This window comes from Prinia subflava, chromosome 3 (assembly GCF_021018805.1).
Source record: "Prinia subflava isolate CZ2003 ecotype Zambia chromosome 3, Cam_Psub_1.2, whole genome shotgun sequence".
Lineage (NCBI taxonomy): Eukaryota > Metazoa > Chordata > Aves > Passeriformes > Cisticolidae > Prinia > Prinia subflava.
Window position 1 is genome coordinate 106,815,600 of NC_086249.1, and position 18,269 is coordinate 106,833,868.

The 18,269-nt window shown below is 50.6% G+C and overlaps 1 protein-coding gene across 4 annotated transcripts in view; it reads left to right on the top strand.

Moving 5' to 3' along the window:
- Positions 1 to 14: 14 nt before the first annotated feature.
- ITSN1 (intersectin 1) overlaps positions 15 to 18,269 on the top strand; it is a 105,374-nt gene continuing 87,119 nt past the window's right edge. For 3 of the 4 annotated variants that reach the window (XM_063393304.1, XM_063393305.1, XM_063393306.1), the window contains exon 1: positions 15 to 173. The gene's annotated coding sequence lies outside the window, so the exon portion shown is untranslated. The remainder of the gene's footprint in view (positions 174 to 18,269) is intronic. The other variant, XM_063393307.1, reaches the window with a different exon arrangement.

Genomic DNA, 18,269 nt, shown 5'->3' on the forward strand with positions numbered 1-18,269 from the left:
GGCCGCGCGTCAGTACGGCGGCCGCGAGGGGCTCCTCCCCCCTCCCCTCAGACGGGGCGAGGGCGGCGATGGCGCGTCCGGCGGAGGCGGCTGCGGGCGCCGCTCCGGCCCCTCTGCCCCCTCGGTGCCCTGGCCGCGGCCGGGGCTGTGAGTAGGGCCCGCACAGACATGAGGTACGGCCCGGCAGGACGGGGGCAGCGGGGGGCGCGGGCTGCGAGCGGCGGCGGTTCAGCCCAGGCCGGCGGGGGGGCAGCGCCGCCTCAGCCCCTCACGGTGCCCGGGCGTGTCGCGGTGCCAGGGCCGGGGTCGTCCTCCCCGCCTCCCTCGGCAGCCAGGGCGGGCGGTGAGTGATGCTGCGCCCCTTGTTGGGGCCGCCTGCCTTGTCCCGCTCCTGTTACCGTAACGTGTGGCGGTACCGCCGCGGGGATTCTTCAGCTGGAATCACCTTGGTCCCGCTGCCTCCGGCCGCTGCTCCCCGCAGCCGCTGCGCCCTGAGCGGGGGAAAGGAGGAGAGCCATGCGTTGGGAATGCCATCCCTGCGGAATGCCCTCGCTGGGAGTGCCGTTCCCTAGGAACGCCATCCCTCGGGAGTGCCGTCCCTCAGGGCTCGGCAAAGGGCACCGGGGAACGAGGGAAGGTTGTCGGGGCGTCAGGAAAAGGAGGCCGCTCCCTGGGTAGGGTTGTGTCCCTGTGAGTGACTCTGGCTCGGATGAGCAGACGAGGTTGTGGATGATATTCCCTGTGGATATCTTTTGTTCTGGTTCAGCTGCTGCTTTATTTGGGGTGAAATATAGGGTTTCCATGTAAAAAACAGTGTTTTCTGTGTATTCTACCTTTCTTTGCCGCATGAAGGGAAAACACCTCCATGGCTCATCAGAGAGTGTTGTTTAGTAAATAATTCTAATTAGTAAACCAACCGGCATTGCAGGTGGGATAGTGTGGCCCTCGTTAAAACAAGAAACACTCTGTCCTCCTCTGCTTCTTCCCTCTGCCCAGTTCCAAAGTGCTTTGTGTTTAGACTTATATGGCAATAGATATTTAAGGCAATAGCCGTGGATATTAACTGAATATGTGTTGCAGTCAAGCTCCGAATGGATACATTTTCTTAACTGAAAGAGCCACACTGTATTTTGGGTGTTGATGGCTCTGGAGAGTGTTACTCCACACGGTCTCTCCTTCTTTCTTTTACATTTTGTTTTAGTCACCTGTAACTTTCTTTGCCGGATATGACCTGGTGATGTTCTCATATAGAAAACTTCTTTAGGACCCGAGGAGTGGCTGCAGCTGGCCCAGCAGGGATTGGGGTTGGATTTTAGGGAAAGGCTCTTCCCCAGAGGTGCTGGCACTGCCCAGGCTCCCCAGGGAATGGGCACGGCCCTGAGGCTGCCACAGCTCCAGGAACCTTTGGGATGCCAGGGTGGGATTGTTGGGGGTCTGGGCAGGGACTGGGTGGGACTGATGATCCTGTGGGTTCCTACAGCTCGGGATATTCCATGATTCTGTGACAGCCTATAGCAGTGGATTGGTACCAAATTCTCCTCCCTGTTAAGATTTTCCCGGTGCCCCCCGAGCACTGTCTGAGGTGTGGCAGGAGGAGTCTCGCCCGTCCCTGCATGCCCGTGCCCAGCTGCAGGAGGGGCTGCCAGCCTGTGGGTGCTGAGCAGCTGTGCTGACTGCATCCCAAGCACAGGTAGAGAGAGCAGCAGCGTTTTCTGTTCCCTCGGAGCTCAGGCTCTCAGCCGTGGTGTAAATCCCCGCCCAGCCCGCGTGCTCAGCCCTGTGTGCCCTCCCTGGTTCGTGTTTGGTGCAGACCAGCGGTTTCCCAACAGTTTCCCCAGTGTCTGAGGCTTCCCCGGAGCCGAGTGGGCTGCACCCTGCACTGCTGCTTCACAAACCACCCTCCATTCTCTCAGCTCCTCTGTTCCCTCTGTGCTGTCCCACTGTCTGTCATTCCATACAAAATCCTTCGCAGAGTAGCTGTGTTTGCTTCATAATTTCCCTTTGTGTCCTGGTTCTTGGATGAAGTGAGAATGGGGGTCTCAGAGCCATGACCTGCAGTGGCTGTTCCCTCTCTCGCTGCTGTTTGGTGGCCTTTCCTTAATGCCTCTAATCGTGCAATTAGGATAGATTTGGGTTCAGGAAGGAATGTGAATCTAGCAGTGGAATATTTCTAAATCATGACTTTGGATAGGCTTTTATGGGGTGTCTTTGTGCTGTAATCAGGGATTGTCATTTTAGCTTTTAGTAGGATAACACCAGGGAAAAGGGGAATAGAAGAATAAAGGAAAAAAGTTAAGGAAAATGCAAACAATGAGTTGAGGAAAGGGGAGATCAGTGGGGTGGAAGTTTTCAGGGAGGGTGGGCAGGCCCTGGCACAGGGTGCCCAGAGCAGCTGTGGCTGCCCCTGCATCCCTGGCAGTGCCCAAGGCCAGGCTGGACACTGGGGCTGGAGCAGCCTGGGACAGTGGGAGGTGTCCCTGCCATGGCAGGGCTGGCACTGGGTGGGATTTAAGGTCCTTCCCAACCCAAACGAGTCTGGATTCTGTGGTGAGGAGTTAACAGCCACAAACATTTCCCTGTGCAGTACCAGAGCAGAATGAACCATCAGCCCGTTGCTTTGAGGGGCACGTTTCAGCTGGGGCTGGCTCAGAGTTGATCTGCTTGGAACCCCAGAGATGTGATGGGGTTTGCTTTCTTTTTACCATAAAATAACTCAAGGGCAGCCTCAGCTGCTGTTGTGTGCTGGGAGCTTTGAGTGCTCGTTGCTGTCGTGTTGGACACGGCTGCTGAACTTGGGATGCCCCCTCCACTGCAGCTTGGTTTTGTTTTTACTTGCCAAGCATGAAATTGGGTGGGGGGATGGACAATCAGAACCAGGGTCCAGGCTGGGATCTGGTGATGAATGACTTGTGCACAGGAAGCCTCACTGGGAAGTGCTAAAACCTCTGTGGGCTCTGTGGCACAAGGAGTTACCCTCTTTAAAAAGTGCACTTTGTATAATTTAAAAACAATATACTTGACTGCAGTGGTTATTTTTGGCTGGCATTGTCACTGTAGGCACATGTTGGGATTTTAATTGCAGATGGAAGGATTTTTAACAGTATTAGCCAGGCCCTCATACAGCAAATGTAAGCTGTGAGGTTTGGGAGGACACAGCAGTGTCTGGTGGATCCACCTGGAATCTCTCTCTGGAGCTCTGTGTGTGGCTGGGCTGGAGCTAGTCAGGCTCCTGACAGGGAAATTCCAGCTTTAGCTGCAGCAAAGCACTAATTACTGATAGTAATTAGAAACTAATCTCTCCTGTGCAAACAGGGCATTGTCTGTCCCCTCCAGAGGATCAGCTTCTTGACCAGAATAGAAAATTTCTATTTAATAGAAATTAAATAATTTTGAGTGTGAGGGAGTGAAGAGAGGTATCCTTAGGCATCCCCAGGAAAAAAGGTTATTCTATTTTTGATACAAAAGATGCATTTTTACAGCATTCCCTTCATTGCAATCAGTGAAAACACAGAAAACTTAACTGACGTAGTACATCCATGGTTTGGTTTTGGATATTATATTTTACTTTTTCATGCATTGTTTTTAAGGTAATTGAATTAGTTGGTGTCCAAGTGGACATATTTTCTCTGTGAGCTCTGCTTTTCAGCAAGCTGTGTGGTGAAATGTGTGTGTGGAGCTGTGAAATAATCTGAGTGTGTGACACCTCAGTGTCTGCCGTGTTTCCTTCCGCAGCAGTTTCTGATCCCCTTTCCCTGCCTTGGCCCTCCTGGCTGTGCCCACAGATGTGGGCTGACCTCCCCTCCCCAGGAGTTTGTAAGAGTGAGGGTTGGTGAGATGACAGCCCTGGAAAATCAGGGGCCGGGTGATATATTCCATATTACAGATAAATATACTGCTGCTGCTAACGTGGATTAGCAAACCCTAAGGACACTGTTAAGATAATTCCTCTGAAGACCCGTTGTCTCCAAAGTTCAGGTTTTCCTTTGCATTGTGATCTTCCAGATTTCCATGGGGATTCTCTCCCTCAGTATCTTTGAAGGATCTGGCCCTGGGCATGACTAATTGGCTGTAAATGACAGGACAGAGGTTTAGCTCTGCATCCTCTCAGGGGACAGATTCCTGTGCTCCATAGAAGTGCACAGTTTGTAGGAAATAGTTGTTAGTACACTTTGAAAGTACACAGAACTCCTGGATTTAAACCTGTGATTCCTGAGGAGGGTGCCCATGGAGCCACCTGGAATGGTTGGCACCACTCTTCAGGACTCAGAATGAACCTCCTCTGGAGCATGTGGATTTCTGTTCTTCCATATAGAACTGTAAATATTTACTGCATTTAAATATTCCAGTGAAATAATGCGAACTGCCAGAGGGCAGGGCTGGATGGGCTCTTGGGAATCAGGAATTGTTCCCTGGCAGGGTGGGCAGGCCCTGGCACAGGGTGCCCAGAGCAGCTGTGGCTGCCCCTGCATCCCTGGCAGTGCCCAAGGCCAGGCTGGACCCTGGGGCTGGAGCAGCCTGGGACAGTGGGAGGTGCCCCTGCATGGCAGAGGTGGCACTTTAAGGTCCCTCCCAGCCCCACCCATGCTGTGTTGGGATCACAGCTGCTGGGAGTGCTTTTCCAGGTTTTCCAGCCTCCCTGGGGTCCTGCAGGGCTGCTGACACCCAGAGGGTGCCCATGGCAGAGCTGCTTTGGGGAAACAAGAACTTGCAGTCTTTTCTGACAGCACCTTTGCGTCTCTGTGCTTGAGTCCTTGGAAGCAGTGTGAGAGAAATGTTTCAATGATATCTGGTTTGTGTTTGCAAAGGAGCCCCCGCCCACCCTGGGGGAAGGAGAAGAGGCCTCTCTTGTTTTCGGCCGATGCTCCTCCTGCCAAGCACACACGGACTTTTTGTTCCTTGCCCTCCCAGCTGAACTGTGAAGGGGAGCTCCAACCTTGGCTGCTGGGCAGGGAATTCAGCTGTGTCTGTACAGCCTGAGCAGCCTCAGCTGGGGCTGGAGAGAGGCACATTCAGCTTCCAAAGGTCAGGCTGAGTTTGGGAGGGCTCTCCCCATGGCAGTCTTTACAATTTAACACCTCTGCTCGTGTGTTGGAAACTTACTGCTTGTATCTAAAGTGCTCACAAGACTGATCTGAAAACTGAAGAGACAGTCGAGCCAATTTTGTGCTTATCACAAATTAAACACAGAACTGTGTTAATCATCATGTCCTTATGGTGGTAAAGCCTCTTATTCTAACTGTAAAAATAGGTTTTTTCATTTGTCACTATACTACAATTACAATTTCAGATTCCCAAGCATCGGGTTATGGGTTGGCCTGTGAACTGCAAGGTGCAGTATTTAATGGTTTTTAAGTAAATTTTGCACGTGGCCTTCAGGTATGGACAGATTCTGTGGGGATTCCTGTGCTTTTGGTGAGGAGGTGCAGCCAGGAGCTCAGTTACCCAGTGCAACTTCTAATAACTTCATAAATCTTCAGGGTATTTTGGGGAAGTACACTTAATTCTTACAGAGAATCATAAAAGCTGACAGCTTGAGAGCTGTGTTTTGTAATAAAATGCCGGTAATCTGGTCATGTACCAAATGGGGTGATGTAATCATTGAATTTCTTGAGCAAAAATCCTGACATTTTCCTTTGAGTCACATGTGAGCCCCAGCTGGATGAACTCAGTTCTCTGGAGCTCTCAGACAGACAGGCTCCTGTGATACCCAGGGCTGGGGTTGCTGGGTGGCTGTTTTGCATGGACATTTGGTGTAATTCGATTTTTTAGAGGCAGTTCTCTGCCCTGCATCTTTGCTGCAGCTGCTGCCTGTGCCTGTGGTTTCTTTCCCAGCTCCCTGCCTGCATCATCCCCATTCTTACCTGTTTGGGGTTTTTTCCTCCCTTTTGTCCTGTATCTGTATTTGTTCATTTTAATGGTCTCTTGAGTTTCAGCATGATCTGAAGGCTGGCAGGTGTTCTCTCCCTCTTACCCTTTGTATCTTGATATTCATAGGTTTTGTTCTGTTGGTGACTGTAAGAGCCAATCCCAACCAGGAAAAACTTTGTTACAGGAACTGGGTTGTACAGAGATCTGAAATACTTTCAAATTTTCTTCCTCGTTAACACCTCTATTCTTCAGTGTGGCCTTGAATTGCAAACAACAGAATAAGCATCAAAGAGAAGAGGGCAGATTTTTTTGTGGAATAAAATAGTGTGGCATGAAGTTACTGTAGGTGTTCAGGGAAGTACTAAATTTAAAAGCAGACATGTAACAAGGCTTCCCCCTATTCTTTTCCAACTGCTCCTTATAGTTGTCTTTTATAATTTTTTTAAAGTTCTGGTCTGTAAAATTTCTATTCAGAGGAAGAGTTCTAAGAATAAAAGTGTTAAAATGTTTTCACATAAGGTCATCTATACTTGAATTCATGGCACTGTGGATTTTTGTAGTGTTTAAGGACAAAGTTTGGAAACAGCCATTGTCCAGTTTGGAAACTTCTATATCTTCTGCTGTTGTGTTCTGATTCTACTCCAAACCACACTAACACAATCTGCTCATTAAGGAGCAAACAGCAACCTGCCATTGACCATAATGTGTGGATTTTAAGAAATGTGACCGAAATCTAGTTTTTGTGGATATTTGCTGCTGAGAAGTGAGGTTGCTTCAAGGAAATGTTGTCAAACATTGATGACATAGCCAGAGGAAGAAGGCAAATGCAGTTCATTTTTTGGGAGTTCAGCCCTAGCTCTGAGCAGCTCAGCTGGCTGTGCTCAGGAATCTCTGGCTTCCTTGGGATCAGGGAATCTGTCTCAGGGCTGGAAGTTCCCGTGGGCCCAGAGCCCTTCAGATGGTGTTGGTGGGACAAAAGGGGACACTGGGCTTGTGGAGAGGAGATCCTGAGCGGGTGTGGGACTGAACAGATGGATCCTCCTGTTTGTGCTCCCTGCTCTCTGACCCCAGCCTGCCGACAGGAAGCTGATGTGTTATCCGTGCTCAGAATGTGCTTCCTTATCACAGCTCTTATCAGAGGATTCTCAATGGAGCTGGAGCTTGGGCAGCATTTTCACTTTACCATGCTTTTTTTAGTTTGTCTAGTCATCCTTTTTGCAGAGTCAGAAGTTAAGGATGACCCATAAATCCCAGAGCTCTGCGCGGTGGCTGGAAAGCTCTTGTGACACAGGAATAGGAAGTTCTCCAGCTGCAGTCTGGCAGGATTGTCTGGCATGGATTGTTTGGTGCTGCTCTTTCAACTCAGAATCTAAATCTGAGGGCATTGCTTCGAGCTCGTGCTGTCTGCGGATGATGCAAGCAGAACAATTTCGCTTTGTGAGGAGGGAAAAAAGCTGCATCCTTTAGAGTCAAGTGCTCTCAATGTTACCCTGAGCTGCTGACAAATGCTATTGTATGGCTCAAAAAATCACTTCATCTGTATTAACTGCTGGGAATATTTAACCTCAAGAGTTTTAGAAGTTAAAACCAAACCCCTGAGTGCCTCTCCTGTCCCTCAGCTCTCCATGAACATGCAGTGCCCATTGCTGTTCTTCTCTCTGGTGAGCAGGGACAGCACCAGGGAGCGCCTGCAGCTGGCCCAGCAGGGATTGGGGTTGGATTTCAGGGAAAGGTTCTTCCCCCACAGGTGCTGGCACTGCCCAGGCTCCCCAGGGAATGGGCACGGCCCCGAGGCTGCCACAGCTCCAGGAGCCTTTGGGATGCCCAGGGTGGGATTGTTGGGGGTCTGGGCAGGGACAGGGTGGATCCCTGTGGGTCCCTCCAGCTCAGGATATTTTGTGATTCTCTGATTTTAGGAAATCTGGCAAAGTTTTCTGTTAATCACACTTTTAACTTGAATATGGTCTTTGTACTACAAAGTGTGATGTGGGATCTCTGAGCCTTGAAACATCACCGTTTCACAGAATCCCTGAATCCCTGGGGCTGGAAAAGCCCTCCCAGCCCATGCAATGCCAGCTGTGCCCCAGGCCCACCTTGTCCCCAGCCCAGAGCACTCAGGGCCACCTCCAGAGAAGGGGCCTGCACACCTCCCTGGGCAGCTCTGTCAATGCTGGTGTGTTTGTGCTGTGCTTCTTGGTCAGGCTGAGCCAAACTCTGGAGCTTTCAGCTGGAGAATTGAGAATTTCTCAGGCGGTGGGATGTGAGCTGGTTTCACTCTGTCCCCGCGTGCCTCTCGTGCCAGACTTTGGAGTCCTTGCTGAGCGAGGAGGAGCAGAGCTGCAGGGCTGAGAGGAGTAGGGCCATGCAGGATTGCTGTTTCCTGGGCTCCCTGCTTGCCTGGAGGCAGGGTTGGAGCTCTGACCTTTCGTCTTGGCTCGTGCTGGCGCTTGGCTGGCAGAGCTGAGCGAGTTCCAGGATGACATGTCAGCTGGGAGCTCAGCCTCACAGGCTGCACTCTGTTCTGCTGCACTTCTTTGTGGGTGCTGGCTGGGCTCTGCCCATGGCTGGATAATAAACCCTGTGCCCCTTGTGTCTTGGGGGGTTTTAAGGATTTCTGTGGAGTTAAGAGGCAGGGAGGATTTTTTTGAAGGGTGATACAAGTAGCTGCAATCAGGAATCACGTGAAGCATCAGAAATAATGTTGCAATTTTTCCTTCTCTCTGTGCTTCACTCTAGCTCCCAGGAAATCAGGCTATCCTGCTGGAGTTGCTCAGTTCAGAGAGTTTGTAGAAGCTATTATGGTAATACCAAGTTCCGGCTTTCCCTGGATTACCTTGCTGCAATCCTGGATTAAACCACCTGGGGTTTGTTAGGGAAAGCAAAGCACAATCCAGCTGGGGCAGGGCAGCAGCTCCATGTGTGCAGGGACTATAATCACGCTGAATCTCTTCAGTTCTTATGTTAAACTGAGACATTCTGCTTGGGAAGTTCAAACCAGTGACAGAAATCGAGTCCTCACATTTAAAACACCCCCTTCAAAATCCTGCCAGCATTCTGAATGAAAACTGCTGACTCAGTCCTGCTTTGTGCACTGAAATGAGAGTGGGGAACTTGAGCACTGAAATTCTGGTGACACTTCATTTCCTTTTGTGGGCAGGTTTATTGTGCTTTACTATCCTTTCCCAGCTTCAGAAGGGGGGGAGGGAAGGGAAATGGGAGAAATAAATAAATTCTTATTAAACAAAGGTTCCTTGAATCCTCCCCAGAGACCCTTATCTGCAATTCCTCTCCATCTGAGACACCTTCTAGCTGGAGAGCTATGGAAGGCAGCAAATACAAGGACTAGAAAAGGGCAGAAGGCTGCAGGGGGCCTGGATACACCAGGATGCAGCTTCCCAGGCTGGCTTTGCCCTGATGAGCGAGTTCAGTGTGGCACCAGCAGTGTCTGCTCCTGTACCAGCCATGGAAAGGGGCTGCCCTGGCTTTTGTGGCAATCCCTGAATGGGTGGGGAGGGACCTTAACCCCACCCAGTGCCACCCCTGCCACGGCAGGGACACCTCCCACTGTCCCAGGCTGCTCCAGCCCCAGTGTCCAGCCTGGCCTTGAGCACTGCCAGGGATGCAGGGGCAGCCACAGCTGCTCTGGGCACCCTGTGCCAGGGGCTCCAGGACTTTGGGAAGGAGCTGAGATCCCTGCAGGAGCCAGGCTCTGCAGCTGGGGAGGGGAGCTGGGGAAACACCAGGGGAGCAGAACTAACCTGGGAGAGAAATGGAATCCATCTCAGCTGAGGCACCTTTCAGTCCCTGCAGGGGCAGGGAGGGACAGGAGCCAGGGAATGGCTCCCAGTGCCAGAGGGCAGGGCTGGATGGGCTCTTGGGAATCAGGAATTGTTCCCTGGCAGGGTGGGCAGGCCCTGGCACAGGGTGCCCAGAGCAGCTGTGGCTGCCCCTGCATCCCTGGCAGTGCCCAAGGCCAGGCTGGAGCAGCCTGGGACAGTGAATGAGCTTTAAGGTCCCTTCCAACCCAAACCATCCTGTGATTTCAAACATTTGCCTGTTGAGTTTTGTTGTTATCCCTGTACTGTATTATGAAACCAGGTGAAAACATTCTACCAATAATTCCATCTTGCATTAGCTTGGCTTTGTCTCTCATTAAAGATTAAAGACTTTATTCTGTGAAGATTTAAATAGAAACAAAGCCTTGTTGTGATAGAAGGAAGCGGAGCTGTTACCTAGTTAGGTGGTTTCCACCTTTCTTTTGATTTGTAGACTTCTAAAATAAGCATTCTGAGGATGTGCATTTAGGCTGGTGTATGTGAACCTAATATTAGGCTTGGTTTTCCTTATTTTTACAAGTTACATGGAGGTTTCCTGTTGTGTGTTTGAGCTAGGGGAGAGGACAGATGAATTCTCAGGGTGTCTCATTCTTGTTTTGCTGAGAAAAATGCTTCAGCTGAGGTGTTTGTTGGCCTACAGGGGGAGGTTGGATCTTTTTGTGACTCTGCACACCAGGAAACCTAGACAAGGAGTGGCTTTATCTGCACATGGCGACAGCCTGTTGGTCACTGCTCTGAGAGCTTACAGGACCCAGGTAGAGAATCCCAGGATCCCAGGGGCTGGAAAAGCCCTCCCAGGCCAGGCAGTGCCAGCTGTGCCCCAGGCCCACCTTGTCCCCAGCCCAGAGCACTCAGGGCCACCTCCAGGTGACACCTGCAGGGATGGGCACTCCAAAGCTCCCTGGGCAGCCCCTGCCAAGGCCTGAGCTCCCTTTCCATGGGCAAATTCCTGCTGCTGCCCAAGCTGAGCCTCCCCTGGCCCAGCCTGAGGCCGTTCCCTCTGCTCCTGTCCCTGTTCCTGGAGCACAGCCCGACCCCCCCGGCTGTCCCCTCCTGTCAGGGACTTGTGCAGAGCCACAAGGTCCCCTCTGAGCCTCCTTTTCTCCAGCCTCAGCCCCTTCCCAGCTCCCTCAGGAATTCTCCAGCCCCTTCCCAGCTCCCTCAGGAATTCTCCAGCCCCTTCCCAGCTCCCTTCCCTGCCCTGGACACGCTCCAGCCCCTCCAGGGCTCTCTTGCTGTGATTCATGTGCAGGTGCCACTTCAGAGCTGATGTGTTCTGTGACTGTTTCACCTCCCCAGGAGATTCCTTGATAAAATCTTCCAGCATGGAAGGACATGGAAATATTAGTCAAGTTGGCCTTTATTAAATATTAGTGAATTTTAACAATATTTATATAGATAAAGTACTTTATATAAATATTAGTAAAGTTGGTGGAGGGAGTGCAACCAGTGTGGAAAAGTCTCATGGAAATGCTGTTCCAGAGGAGAGAGGCTGCTGGAGTGATGTCCTGGCAGAGTAACAAAAGGTGCACACCTGTGTGTCTGTTTATCTGCTCCTGGTTATCAGATTTGTTTTAAACTGCCTGAGTTCTGGACAGAGCTCAGATTTATGCTGTGTTTTGGATCACAGCAGTGAACAAAGTTTTCTCCTCCCACTAGGAATAGGCTAAACTTGTTGGGAGAGTATTTGGCATTTGTGTCCAATTTGTTCTGTTTGAAAAATACCTCCACAGCTGGTTGCTATGGAATCATTATATTCCTTCCAGATTCAATAGTTAGTGTTGGATACAGTGGGGGAGTTATTGGCAAGGTAACTGAAAGAAATGTGTGAAGTTCTGTGTCCCTGGGGACACTGCTGGCTCGGTGCCTCCTTGCAGGGCTCCTTTATTCCCGGTTTTCAATGGCTGGCAGGAGCAGTGCTGGTGGATCTCTGACCTCTGACACTGTGGATCTGGTTACTCATATTTTTGGCCAGGCTGTTACATTTTAGTGTTATGGCTCTTTTTATTTTTATTCCCTTAGATCTCTGTGTATCTGTTCAGTCTGTCCAGTCTAGGGAGAAGCACTTTAAAAATGAGGTTTGTCTGAGTGTGTTATGGATCTCGAACACTGAACTCTGCATTGAAACCAAATTACATCTCACTTGCAACTGTGAGATCCTGCTTGGAACATCCATGATTCCCCCTCAGGCTTTTGGGGTTTTTTCCTGTATTTTTTTTTTTCATGATGCCTAGTTCACCCATGATTTCTGTGTGTTACTGGGGCTTGATACTCTTCAACTGCTGTTTTCCAAAGCAGATCAATTCTTCTGTCACACAGAGTGTTTTCCAGGGTTCCGTTGAGTTCCCATATGCAGTCCCCTGGAATGGCAAACCCAAAGGTTTTATCTATCTAATCAAAGTTTTTTTAGTGTTTAGGGAAACCAGTCTGAAACACAGGGTGTGGGCAGGGTGCTTCATGCCCTTCATCCTGTTTCCCTGCAGGATTTATCAGGAATGTTCTCTCCAGGGTTTGGGGGAAGCCACGTGTGGTGTGTGCCTGTTCAGGCAGGTGTGTTGGGATGTGTCTTAGTATTCTGCATGTTTCATTTAGAAGTGGTCTAGCAGCTTCCTGAGCTGTCAGCAATGAAATGCATTTCAAAGAAAGACTCACAGAAGATTCTCCAAACTTTAAAGTAAATGAGCAAAACACAGAACTCAGTCCTCTGTGCAGCCTGGTTTGGGTTCCTGGCACAGGGTGCCCAGAGCAGCTGTGGCTGCCCCTGCATCCCTGGCAGTGCCCAAGGCCAGGCTGGACACTGGGGCTGGAGCAGCCTGGGACAGTGGGAGGTGTCCCTGCCATGGCAGGGGTGGCACTGGGTGGGATTTAGGGTCCCTCCCAACGCAGTCCTTCAGGGATTCTGTGATTTCTGGCTTCAGCTCTGCCGTGCCAGTCTGTGTTTCAGGAAGTTTTGCCTCCCTTTTCCATGGTGGCTGTGAGGTGTCCCCAGTGTTCCCTGACAGGTTCTAGTGCACATTGTCCTGAGCTATTGCATTTCCTCCTCAGCCTGCAGGGTTTGCATTTTGCCCAGTTTCTTTGCCTCATTCCATCCTGATTCTCCCCGTTGGCACCCCAAGTTCCTGCAGGATTTTACAGTGCTCTGACTCTGTCCTGGCTGCTGGCAACCAGGGTTTGGGAGGCCCCTGCAAGCCTCGTTTGGGGCTCTGAAACAGGAACCTTTCACAAGGCTGAGGGAATGATCTCAGGATTGGAAGATGCTGATTTTTCTGCTGGGCCCAGTTCAAAATTCTTTCTCCTTTGTTCATGTCCTGAAGGAACAGGAGGTGCTGCTTGGGTTTTTCTTCCCCTTTCTTCCTACTGCTTGAGCATTCCAATTCCCAGCTGTCCAAGCAATGATTAAAAGAGACAAACATATACCCCAATACTTGTTTTATTCCTTCATTTGTTCTCATTTCAATAGCAAGAGTTGAAATAATTAGTAAGATTCTTCAGCAGGGTTGGAAGCCATGAGCTGTTGCCATATAGAGCTCCTGTAGCTTAAAAGTTGTCACGGATAATGTTTGCTGGAGACAAATAAAAAGGGAAAAAACCAGAAGTGTGTGAGTAAATGACCTCTTTAATGTAGAGTGTGAGGACATCTCTTGCTGGGGGCCGTAATTGAGGATTATTTGTTGCTGCTGTTTTCTTCTTTAAACATATGAAGCAGCATTTTTTTTACTTGATTTTTTTTCTTGTGTAATTTGGGGTTTCCTGCTTGCAAGCTGCACCAGTCCAGAACATTTGGAGAAGTGCTGAGTGCTTGGGTTCTCAAACTGTCAGGAGCGGTATTTAATCAGATGAGAGCTGAGGCATGTTCATGTAGTTTTATCTCTACAAGTACTTAATTATTCATTTCTGTGACAAAGCAAAGTGGATTTGATGTAATAAGTGCTCCATGGGGCCTGGTGTGGCTGGTCACAGCTTTGGAACTGAACAAATCACCTGGAAAAGGCTGTGGATCCTCCTTGGCACGTTCAGTGCCTCTGCTGGTTCTGCATTAGGAAAGTACAAAGTACAAACCCCTGGGATCAGCCCAGGCTGGGATGAGCAGATGGAGCAGCCCTGGGAGAGCTGGAGCTGCCCCAGCCCAGAGCCCCCTGTGCCCAGTGTGGGGATCAGGAGAGGGACTGGGATCAGGAGAGGGATTGGGATCAGGAGAGGGATTGGGATCAGGAGAGGGATTGGGGCTGTGCCCCTGTGCCCCCTCAGGTGAGAGCCCACCTGCAGAGCTGCCCCAGCCCTGGAATTCCCAGCACAGGGAGGACGTGGAGCTGCTGGAGAGAGCCCAGAGGAGGCTCCAGGATGAGCAGAGGGCTGGAGCAGCTCTGCTGGCAGGAAAGGCTGGCACAGCTGGCATTGCTCAGCCTGGGCAGGAGAAGCTCTGGGCTGAGCTCAGGGTGGCCTTGCAGGGCCTGAAGGAGCCCCAGGAAAGCTGCAGAGAGACAATTGCCAAGGGCTGCAGGGACAGGAGCCAGGGAATGGCTCCCAGTGCCAGAGGGCAGGGCTGGATGGGCTCTTGGGAATCAGGAATTGTTCCCTGGCAGGGTGGGCAGGCCCTGGCACAGGGTGCCCAGAGCAGCTGTGGCTGCCCCTGCATCCCTGGCAGTGCCCAAGGCCAGGCTGGACACTGGGGCTGGAGCAGCCTGGGACAGTGGGAGGTGTCCCTGCTGTGGCAGGCAATGAGCTTAAGGTCCTTTCCAAACTATTCCTGGTTCTGTGTATTCATTTTCCTGCTGTCAATGGTGGTTGAATGTTGCTACCCTTTCCTTTCCCCAAAGGTGACAAGACAATTTTGAGGCAAAAGTTCAGATTCCTTCCTCTACTGGTAACCAGCTGTTCACCACAGTGAGTTCATTTTGGGTTTTCTCTTTCACTTCAAGCACCAGTAAATGCCTGTGGTATTTTTTAGAGGAACTGAAAACTTCAGTGCTGATTTTGAGAAAGGCTTTTTTGACTGATGAAGCTTTGATTGTAAGTGCTTCAGTATAGGGTGGTTTTGAACAGTTGAAATATTGACAACTTAATTTTTTCTGTAAAATATCTCCAGCACTTCTGCAGCCAAGTGACTGCCCTAAACTCTTGCTTGCTGTTTCAGAAGGCAATGATCGATGAAGCTGTGGATTCATCATTAGGATGCCAGTTTTCATTTTGAGGTCTCGACTCGGAGGGTAAATAAGCAGAAATGTATTTTTAGCGTGCAGAGTTTATTTTGGAGCTGTTGGTGCTTGCCAGCTCTCAGAGAACGCTGTGCTGTGCTGGAGGCAGCAGAGGAGCTGAGGGTTCCTGCTGGCTGCGGTGCCAGCTGGGAGAGCCTCTGCTGTCCCCAGCTGTCCCCAGGCCCTGCTGGGGGCTTGGTTTGGTGCTGCAGCAAGTGGCCCTCGAGCCGACCCCTGGTGGAGTCACAAGACTGCTGCCAAGGCAAATGGCCCCTGTTTTAACAGGCCAGATGGAGAAATAAAGGAATCCCTGCAGAGTCAGGGATGACAGCACCTTGAAAGCAACAGCAGCTTCTGAAATCATCCAGATGAATTGGGATTGTCGCATTTAATCCACTGCTGCAAGTATGAGCTATAAATTGTGCAACTTGTTCCTGCTGTGCTGTAAATTGTACAAACCTTTCATATCTGTCACTGTCAGGCGCTGATCTCTGCTCCCTGTGAGCAGGGACAGGACCTGAGGGAACAGCTCAGGCTGTCTCAGGGAGCTCTGGGTTTGAGATCAGGAAAAGGTTCCTGCAGAGGGGCTTTCAAGGCAGGTCAGACCCTAAAGGAAACTTCTGTCTTCAGGTCATTGTTCTGTGGTGGGTGTAGCACCGTCTGGTGAGCAGGTTTGACCTCTGCCCAGAGGTGTGAACCTTGGAAAGCTCAGTCTGTGGGAGGTTTGACTGGAGTGCTGTCAGTTGTGAGAGCTGGAGGGAGGAAAGGGAGGAGTTGTGTTTATACCAAGGAGTTGCTGTATCCTGCGCTTCTTGCTCTTCATCATTCCTTGGCCCTCCTCTCTTTGCTGTTTCATCTCTTCACTTACCTTGCTTCTCTCCCTGGCTTTGTGAGGAAACATCCTGGCTTGGATCAGCTCTAGTGTGTCCAGCAGGACCTGGGCAGGGATTGTCCCCTGTGCTGGCACTGAGAGGCCCCTCCAGGGCTGTGTCCAGTTGGGGCTCCTGCAGGAGAGCCCTGGAGGGGCTGGAGCGTGTCCAGGGCAGGGAAGGGAGCTGGGAAGGGGCTGGAGAATTCCTGAGGGAGCTGGGAAGGGGCTGGAGAATTCCTGAGGGAGCTGGGAAGGGGCTGAGGCTGGAGAAAAGGAGGCTCAGGGGGACCTTGTGGCTCTGCACAAGTCCCTGACAGGAGGGGACAGCCGGGGGGGTCGGGCTGTGCTCCAGGAACAGGGACAGGAGGAGAGGGAACGGCCTCAGGCTGGGCCAGGGGAGGCTGAGCTTGGGCAGCAGCAGGAATTTGCCCATGGAAAGGGAGCTCAGGCCTTGGCAGGGGCTGCCCAGGGAGCTTTGGAGTGCCCATCCCTGCAGGTGTCCCAGCAAGGGCTGGAGGTGGCCCTGAGTGCTCTGGGCTGGGGACAAGGTGGGCCTGGGGCACAGCTGGCACTGCCTGGGCTGGGAGGGCTTTGCCAGCCCCAGGAATATCCTGGGAATTCTCTTGAGGATGCAGAGTTCAGGGTGGCTCTGTAGGAACCAACCTGCTGCCAGCACACAGCATCAGTGAGCAAGAATCGGGCTGTGACATCCCGGAACAATTTGTGGGTGTACTTGGGTACTGATTATCAGTCAGCATGTTAAAAACTTGCAAATGTGAGGGCTTTAAGGAGGAGTTTTATTTTCACAGCTGCTTTGGCTTTCTTCTTGAGTCAAACTTGAAAGGTTTTTTAGATCTATTATGTTGGGAAATCAGCACCATGTTACATTTTTGCAGCTGGATTTTTTTCCCAGTCCAAGGCTGCCCCACAACCTTGTAGCAAATTTTTCTGATTACAGGGAACTGCAAACCAGTCGACTTTTGAAGTACCCACAGGGGAGAAATTTGTGAGCTACAGTAAACAAACCTCCCCATGCCACAGATTTGTGACTTACAGTAAATAAACCATTAGCACTAACAACAGCCTTAATGTTCTTATCCTCTTGCAGGAAAGGAATTTTTATCCTGGAAAGACATATTAAAGCATTTCAGGACAGGAAAATTACTCTTTGCAGGGTTATTAACTGTCCAGACTTCCTGGGTCATTTAGAGAAGGGCCATAACAAAGTTTTCCAGAGCCAGCATGGAAAATGCCCGTGCATGTGGTGTCTCCCCACAACCTGCATCTTTCAGAGCAGCTCCCAGTTCTTACAAAGTGAGGATGAGCATCTCTTCCCCAGCTGTTTGATACATGGATCTTAAAAATAAAAGAGCCTGTCTTCCACATGTAGATTTTTCCTTGCAGCTCTTGGCTTTGTGTACATATCTTTGTTCTCTCCTGCATGGCCTGAAATGGTTCCCAGCCCTGGCAGAAGTGCAGAGTAGCTGGAACCTGGGGTCACTTGGAGCTATCCTGCTGCTCCCTCAGTGCATCAGTGACACTGCTGTGGGGCACAGCTAGAGCTGAAATCTGTTCTCCCAAGAAACTCTTCATCCTTCAGAGCAGCTCCAAGTTCTTACATAGTGAGGATGTGATACCTGTGGCTTTGTGCAGAGACAAACCTGAACCTCACTCTCTGTTGGCTTTGGGGAAGTCTTGTTCCATGAATCCTCACCCCTCAGCTCCAGTGGAATGCGTGGAAAATCTTCCCTTGTTTTGTGTCTGTTTTGCTCATTTCTTAGCTGTGCCTGAACTGGTCATTACCACTGATAATGCAGGATTATTCCTTGCCCTGTGCCTCAACATTAGAAGAGAGCAGGGCTGGGTGGGCTCTTGGCAATCAGGAATTGTTCCCTGGCAGGGTGGGCAGGCCCTGGCACAGGGTGCCCAGAGCAGCTGTGGCTGCCCCTGCATCCCTGGCAGTGCCCAAGGCCAGGCTGGACACTGGGGCTGGAGCAGCCTGGGACAGTGGGAGGTGTCCCTGCCCAGGTGCAATGGGATGAGCTTTAGGATCCCTCCCAACACAAAACTTTCAGGGATTCCTTTATGCCAGCCAAGGGTTGAAATTTTTCCAGCTGATGAGATGTAGGAGCCTGGTTTATGTGGAACTGGTGGGAAAGCAGAATTGTCATCCTGAAAGCTTGGCACATGCCCTTACACAATTTTTTTGTGCCATTCAAATGTACTTGTAGTCAATTAATAATTTATTTAACATAGAAATAGGATTTTTAAATTGGATTGTGCCTTTTAAAATGTATGTGGATATTTACGTATGTTCTATACGTATCTGTAGTTTGCATTTTATCTTGCAGACTGTTTGTCCTTTCCCTTTTCCCTTTGCATGTATCCCTTGCTTGGTTTGTGTCATGGGATGGTTTTGCTCCTGTGTGAGAACTGGTGCCAGGCATTATGAAGGGATCTCATGGAACCAGGAAACCCTTGTTCTGGGATATTCCCTGT